The 7,261-nt window shown below is 47.4% G+C and overlaps 1 pseudogene; it reads left to right on the plus strand.

Moving 5' to 3' along the window:
- Window positions 1-4,443: 4,443 nt before the first annotated feature.
- On the plus strand, window positions 4,444-6,688 carry LOC126644422 (uncharacterized; annotated as a pseudogene).
- The last annotated feature ends 573 nt before the right edge of the window (window positions 6,689-7,261 follow it).

Raw genomic sequence — 7,261 nt, forward strand, 5'->3', positions numbered from 1 at the left:
CTACACTGATTATTTTTCTGTTGTTCTCTCAGGAAAACATCCTCCCACATAGGGAATGTGCTGTGACTGCAGCAGGTTAGGAAATTCCCATGAAATTCCTCCTAGATTGACAGGTCAAGCTCATGACAATGAATGAGGAGAGACTGTTTGCATCAGAGGCCTGCCCATAAGGAAATGGCTTTGGAAAAGGATCTCTTTTGTATTTTGATGGCTTAGTAATAGAATACAGACATCATAGGGGTAGGGATGTCAACACAGAGTGGGACTCACCTCGTGTAATTTGAGAGGTGTCAAGCAGAGCTTGTCCCTTTGGGAATCCTTATGGTCATCGGAGAGAAATGAGCACTTCTGTAGTGTAATTGCCTTCATCTGCCTGGTGGCAGCTGTGCCCTGGACATTCATTGATTTTAGAGCAGGTTTTGTTGAGTTTAAATTTAGCCACAGTCTTTAACATATAAGTCCTTGAAATGCACTTGGAAAACATTGCCATGCCTTGGGCACTTAAAAAGCAAAGGGTTTTATCACATTCCCAAAAGGTTTTATCACAAGTATGTTCAGGAATCAATGAGTGTGAGCATTGAACAAAACTTAGGAATTGAGGATCTGTTTACTCAGAGGATCTCTTTGCTCAGAAGTCTGGTTTTTTTAAGAGTACAGACTTTCTTAGGGAAGAAAGTCCTAAAAACACAAAATGACAAAACACATAGTTAAAAGGACAGTGAAGGGCCTGGAAGGGAAGCTGTGTGAGGAGTGCCTGAAGTCAATTGGCTTGTTTAGCCTGGGGAAGAGGAGACTGAAGGGAGACTCACTGTGCTCTGCTGCTTCCTCATGAGTGGCAGAGAAGGGGCAGGAACTGGTCTCTTTTCTCAGTGTCAGGATCCGAGGGAATGGCCTGAAACTGGGAAGTTTAGGTTGGATATTAGGAAAAGGTTCTTCACCCAGAGGATTGAGCACTGGAACAGGCTCCCTAGGGAAGTGGTCACAAAACCAAACCTGTCTGAGTTCAAGAAGCATTTGGACAACACTCTCAGGCACATGGTGGGATTGTTGTGGTGTCCTGTGCAGGGGCAGGAGTTGGACTTTGATGATCCTGACGGGTCCCTTCCAGCTCAGGGTATTCCGTGATTCTAAGATTACACTCAGCACGAATAAGGGCTCTCCTGGCAGCTTCAGCATCTCTAAGGGTTTCTCTTAAATCACAAGCTGAGCCTCTTAATAGGAGTTGATGTCTGTTATCAGCAGGATCTGCCACCTCCTACCATGCAGCATTGTCACCCCTCTCTTGGCTGGAGGCAGCGAGCACTGAATGAGTTGACACATTCAGAGGTGCGGGCTAGATCAGTGTTTCCCACTGCAGACAGCTGACCCTTCCTGCCATGTCACATCCACAGAGCCCCCAGGGGATGCCAAGTCCAGCAGAGATGACCCAAGGCTCAACCCCTGATCACAAGGGCTGCTCTTCCTCGTGAGCAACGAGGCTCCTCCTCTGGAGTCTGGTCTGACATATTCCTGATTGCAATCAACAACCTCATTTCCATGTGGAGTCAGCCAGCAGTCAAACTGGAAATCATGTTGACGTAACTGCTAATTACCCTCAGCACAGCTAATGTGCAGTAGCAAAGCCTGTGTTTATTGCAGAGGGCCAGCCCTGTGCTCTGGAGCAGTTGGAGTGTGGTTCTCCCAGTGGGGTGGCTTTGTGTGGCTTGCAGGGGAACCAGGCTGGTGCAGAGACCGCTGGATGTGATCAGTGTCTCCTTGCAGAGAGAGACGAGCTGATGGGGTCTCCTCTACTTGGTGTCTTTTCCCCAGAGGACTCCGAACCTGGTTTCTGGAAGTGTGTCCTCCTCTTGGCTCTCTGAGGTATGTGGTGTGATTTTTGTGGCTTTGGGCTGTAGAAAAATGTACAAGTCTCAGGACCAGAGGATTTGGCCATTTACTGTGTTGTTATAATTTTTCAGGTACTGTCTGAGTGTGACAGGGCAGGGCAGGGGGTGGAGAAAATGGGATCACAGAAATGCTGGTTGGCAACACCGGCTGGAGGACTCTAATTCAACTTCCTGCTTGATGCAGAAGCATTGTCAGCTGTAGACTGGTTCAGCTGTGTTTGCATCCAGCTAAGCCTTGAGTCACCTCTGCAATTCATCATTTGTCATTTCCCAACAACCAGTGGCAGTGCTGTATTACCTGCCTAGAGGCATTTTTATCCTGCTGTGCAACCTGCACCTTCCAAGCCACAGTCTGTGGCTACTGCCCTTTGTTATAGTGCCTGGGTCTACCACAGAGAGCTTGACTTTGTTGTCTTTGCCCTTTTGAGTAGCTGTAGGCAGCTGTCAGGGTGCCTTTCAGCCTCCCCTTTGCCAGACTCAACAAGCCTGAATCCCTGTTATCTGAAGGTATGTGCTCCCTGCCTCAGACCACATTGGTAGCACATCTCAGAGCAGCTTCAAACCAGGCAAATCTCAACAGGATTTTGGAGTCTACATACATGGTGAAATCCTGGCCCTAACATACAAACGTCTTTCAGGAAGACAAATCAAAGGATGATTAATAAATAGGTTTTATTAATAAGTAAAGGTATTTAATCCTCTTAAAAATATGTCTGTCTGAGACCACAGCATGGGTTAGTTTCTGTAGAGACCAACATGTTACTGAAATCAAAGTGCAGTTGTGAGTGTTGCTGTATCTTATGATAAAGCATCTTATGGGAAGAAGTGTGCTGTTCTCACTGCATGGTGGAAAGAAAAGGAAATTCCACCAATCCAGGCTCCAGAGTTATTTCAATACCTTGGGGCTTCCCTTTTACCTGGGGAACAACTGCACAGTGTGAGAACCTTTCCAGTCAAACCTACTAGCTTGGCCTGCAATGCTTTTCCAGATATATCCCAAAAACAGAGTCAGCAGGAGAGGGGGTGGATTTTTTGCACAAGGCTTTTAAGTATCTTAAAGTCAGACATCCATAACCAAGCTGTCAGCTTTGACTGTCTTTATACACAAACTCATGCCTGGAGTCACCTTTTCCTCTCCATTGACTATAAAGGGCAGGTTTGGAAATTTGTTTTTAAAAGCCTGAGTTAGGATCAATGAATCCCATAAACAGATATTTTGGGGTTATTTCTTCTTTTGTAACATTTTTTTCTATTAGATTATTTTAGGGTTTTCGTGTGTCACAGGTACGTACACAGCGCTCCTTTTTCCCTTCTGCATCACTGCTTTTGCCACCCACATTTTACCCCTGCTCCCCAGGCTAACATCCTGCTTTTTCCTTGCTTGCCATCTCTTCACCCATCAACACCCAACCCACAGAAGTGCTGGGGTGTGCACAGTCAATCTCTTTCTCACATTTTTTCCCATAAAAGTGGTACTTCTTACGTGTCCCTGGACAAGGGTTGTGTTGTTCACATGAGAGATGGGCCGTGTTCCTTAAGGGAGAGCTGCACAGCAGAGGTGCTTTAGGATCACTTCTGGGACACAAGGGAGGGACAGAAGAAGCAGCTGTTGCCTTTTCTGGGAACCTCAAATCTTTGGTCTGGTCTGGGTCAGTTTTTTAACCATCACTTGAGGCTCACACTCGTTTGAACACTTGGCAGAGGTGAAATGCAGCTGCCCCATCCCTGGAAGTGTTCAAGGCCAGGTTCAATGGCACTTTGAGCAGTTTGACCTAGTGGAAGGTGTCCTTGCTCATGGCAGGGGGTTGGAATGAGATGACCTTTGGGATCCCTTTCAACCCAAACCACTCTATGATTCTGCCTATAAAGATTCCGTGAACATACTCGGCACAGCAGGAAGGTGAGACATGCATGTCTCAGCATCCTGGTTGTTGCAAAGTGTGCTGGCCTTGGCTGAGGTGTCTCTGTCTCTGTCCTTGCTCACACCAGCAGAGTACCTCCCAAAAACCACAGGTGGCACACAGGTCAGCGAGGGTGGAATGTCCAGTGTCCAGACACCTCCAGATCCTGCTGTGGCCGTGGGATCTTTGCTGCCCTCGAAGGAGAGCAGTCCTGAACAGCACATATCTCCTTGATCTACATGTCCAAGCAACATTTCTCTTTCCTAGATTTTGTTTTCTTATGCCCATTTGGCTTCTGCTGCTGTGATTTACTCTGTCCTGAAGACCTGCTGTGCTCAATCTCCTTAGCATCTCTTTGGCTATTCACTTTGTTTTTCCATGGGGACTGAAAACTCAGGATAAGACTTTGGTGGTCCCTCATTTTTTCAGTAGAATCACAGAATAATTAGTTTGTCAAAGACCACCAAGATCATCAAGTTCAACCTGTGACTGATCACCACCTTGTCAACTGGAGCAGAGCACTGAGTGCCGGGCATTAAAGTGGAAATTCTACTCTCCTCTGGTTCAAAATCCCCTTTTCCAGTACTGCAGTCACAAGAGGCTTTTCCATTTCCCTGCAGTTGCTCAGTTACCTCCCAGCTTGCCCTGACTTGAGCATGAGGTTGGACAGCTGCCTGTAGCATCTGATAGAAAGAAAACTGAGGTGGGAATCAGGAAAACATCCCTGGGGAGAAGCCAGATCTGGACTTTGGAACAATTTCTCTAGGAAAGTGCTGGAAGTCCTGCTTCTTTTCAAACATGACATGGAAAGCTTGCCAGAAGTACTTTGTCTAGGAATCTCTGGGCTCCCAACTGGGAGAAGACTGGAGGATCCAATAGGATTTCTTACAAGTTGAATAAATGGAGGTTTGTCTTACAAAACAGACCCCATGGGAGCTGGATCAATGAGCAGCAGAGCTCCTTCAACATCACTCCCAGCACTTCTCCATCCAGGAAGTGCACAGGTCTGGACAACACGTGGGCACTGCCTGCACTGACATGAAAGGCAGAGCAGTGCCAGTTATTAAGGGCTGGAGCACAAATTTTATAAAAAGCAGTGAAATGGAAAACCAGGAGCTTCTCCACCCTAGGGGTATGAGGAGAGGTCCATTGCTTCTTCTACTTATTTCTGGTTATAACAACCAACATGTTGTTACAGTATTCCTGGACTTCTGGAAGTGCAGGAAAATTAGTCCAATTTCCTTGTGAATGAATGAGCAGTGGAAACACTCCCCTCCTCTGCCAGCTGTGTCCCACCTGCACAAAAATTACTCCAGGCCATGACATGCTCTGTCCAAGTTCAGTGTCCCTCTCCATTTGCCTTCCAGGGGACCAAGAACCCTTCTCCTGAAATCCTCCTATGATGCTGTGCTGCTGCTGCAGGTCTGGATGAGCTGCCTCTGGCTGGGACACTGCAAGGTGGTGGCATCCTTTGAAAGTTCATGTCCTCAGTTTTTCTGTGGGAATATTCCCCAAATGAAGCCCTGGAGATTTAGAACCCAGCCTGGATCTGCCAGTGCTACAACAACAGGTATTACTATGCCACCCTGTATGGCACAATCGAGTGTATTTCTGTGTGCTCTGTTTACATCTCCCAGCCTGGAACTGGCAAGAGACCTCAAACATGGTGGGCTGAGCCCCAGGTGAGTGTCCTCTGTTACAGCATGTCACCCTCCAGTCATTAAAAGATGAACTGCAGCATTTAACCAAACACTTCTATTTCCTCCCACCCCTCTACACAGACATGGAAAAGGACCCAATGTTTGGGATTCATCTCGTGTAACCTCAGACTCCATCACCACAACACATCTCCCCGTGTCTGGGGTTAGAGGAGGCAAACACTGCTGTTCCAGGAGTGTGGTGCACCTGTAGCAGCCACAGGTGGAATCAGAGAATGGGGGTGGGAGGATCTGGGGAGAGCGCTGGGCAGATGTGGGGTGTGGAGAAGATGGCAGGAAAGGGAACCAGATGCGGCAGCGGACAGGTCTCACCAAAATCACCTTTCAAACATAGGAGTGGAAAATGCTCATTGTTTCATGTATCCACCCATACCTCCACCACAGGCTGCAGGCTGGATCAAAACGGTCTCAAGTCAAATGGAGAACAATAGGATTCTGAACTTCTTTTTTAAAAAAAGATTTAGTTCCTCCATGAGGGGCAATTTCTCTCAAATCCAGTCATTTTCATACACTGATGTGAAAAAAAAATATGTTCTGACATTCAGAGACTTCTGCTCCAGGGAAATCTGCTCCATCACTCCCATCCCCAATACTAACACTTTTTCCTCTTCTTTACCTGTCAAGCTGATGGGTTCAAATTATCCCAAAACTGTGGAAAAAGGGTCGACCCTCTTACACGGTTACAATGTCAGCCTAGAGAAACTCCACGAGAGCCAGGCTGTCCTACAAGACTACAAGAACCTGATGGTTTTGAACTGGGGCCATTTGAACCTCAAAGGCCATCACCTCGACTACAGCAGCAGGATGGCTACCTTCACCCTCACCAACATAGTGCCCCAGGATGAGAAACCCACTGGCAGCGCCTGGAAAAAATTACAGCAGCAAACTGTGATCAGGAAGACCCAGGGCTGTAACATCACCTATGTCTGTGCCTGGGAACAACTATAATGCCAAGGAATGTGCCTGGGAATATTGCCAAGGCAGAGATAATAAGCCCAGCTACACCTGGTCGAGTGCCTGCTGCGAGAAGAACCCCAAGGACGTGGGACCTTGGGTGGTCATTGCCGAGAGTGGCAAGAACCAGGTCCTGGAACTCAGGATGGGCCAGCTGAAAGCCATGTTGACACAGCTCTATGGGAGGGGACAGGTGTCTCTGTTCCACAGCACCTGTCCCTGGGAATAAGCCTCACATCCTGGGTGTAAAAGGCCCAGGGAGTTTTGCCGAATGTCACAGAATCAAGAATGGTTTGGTTTCAAATGGACTTTACAGATCACTGAGTTACAACGCCCCTGCCATGGGCATCCACTAGACCACCTTGCTCTAAGTGCCATCTAACCTGGCCTTGAACACTTCCAGGAATGAGACAGCCACAACCTCTCTGAGGAACCAGCCCTAACCTCACTACAGCCTCCTTTCAGGTGGTTGTAGAGTGAAATGAATACCCCCTGAGCCTTCTCTTCTGTAGACTAAAATCTAACCGTAATATCTAATCTAAACCTGCCATCTGTCAGTTTAAAGGAGTTCTCCCTTGTCCTGTCACTCTAAGCCCACCTCAAAAGTTACTCTCCAGCTCTCTTGTACCACTTTCAGGTAGTGGAAGGGGCTCTAAGGTGTCCCAGAGCATTCCCAACCTTAGGCTGGTAGCATGACTAAGGGTTGTTACAAAACATTTGCAATTAGGCAAGGAAAAATACGTAGCCTGACAATGCTAATTATATTCTGAGAGGCTGTAGAACAGCAGACTGTGAACATCTG

This window comes from Myiozetetes cayanensis, unplaced genomic scaffold (assembly GCF_022539395.1).
Source record: "Myiozetetes cayanensis isolate MyiCay16 unplaced genomic scaffold, myiCay2020 scf3, whole genome shotgun sequence".
Taxonomy (NCBI): Eukaryota; Metazoa; Chordata; class Aves; order Passeriformes; family Tyrannidae; genus Myiozetetes; species Myiozetetes cayanensis.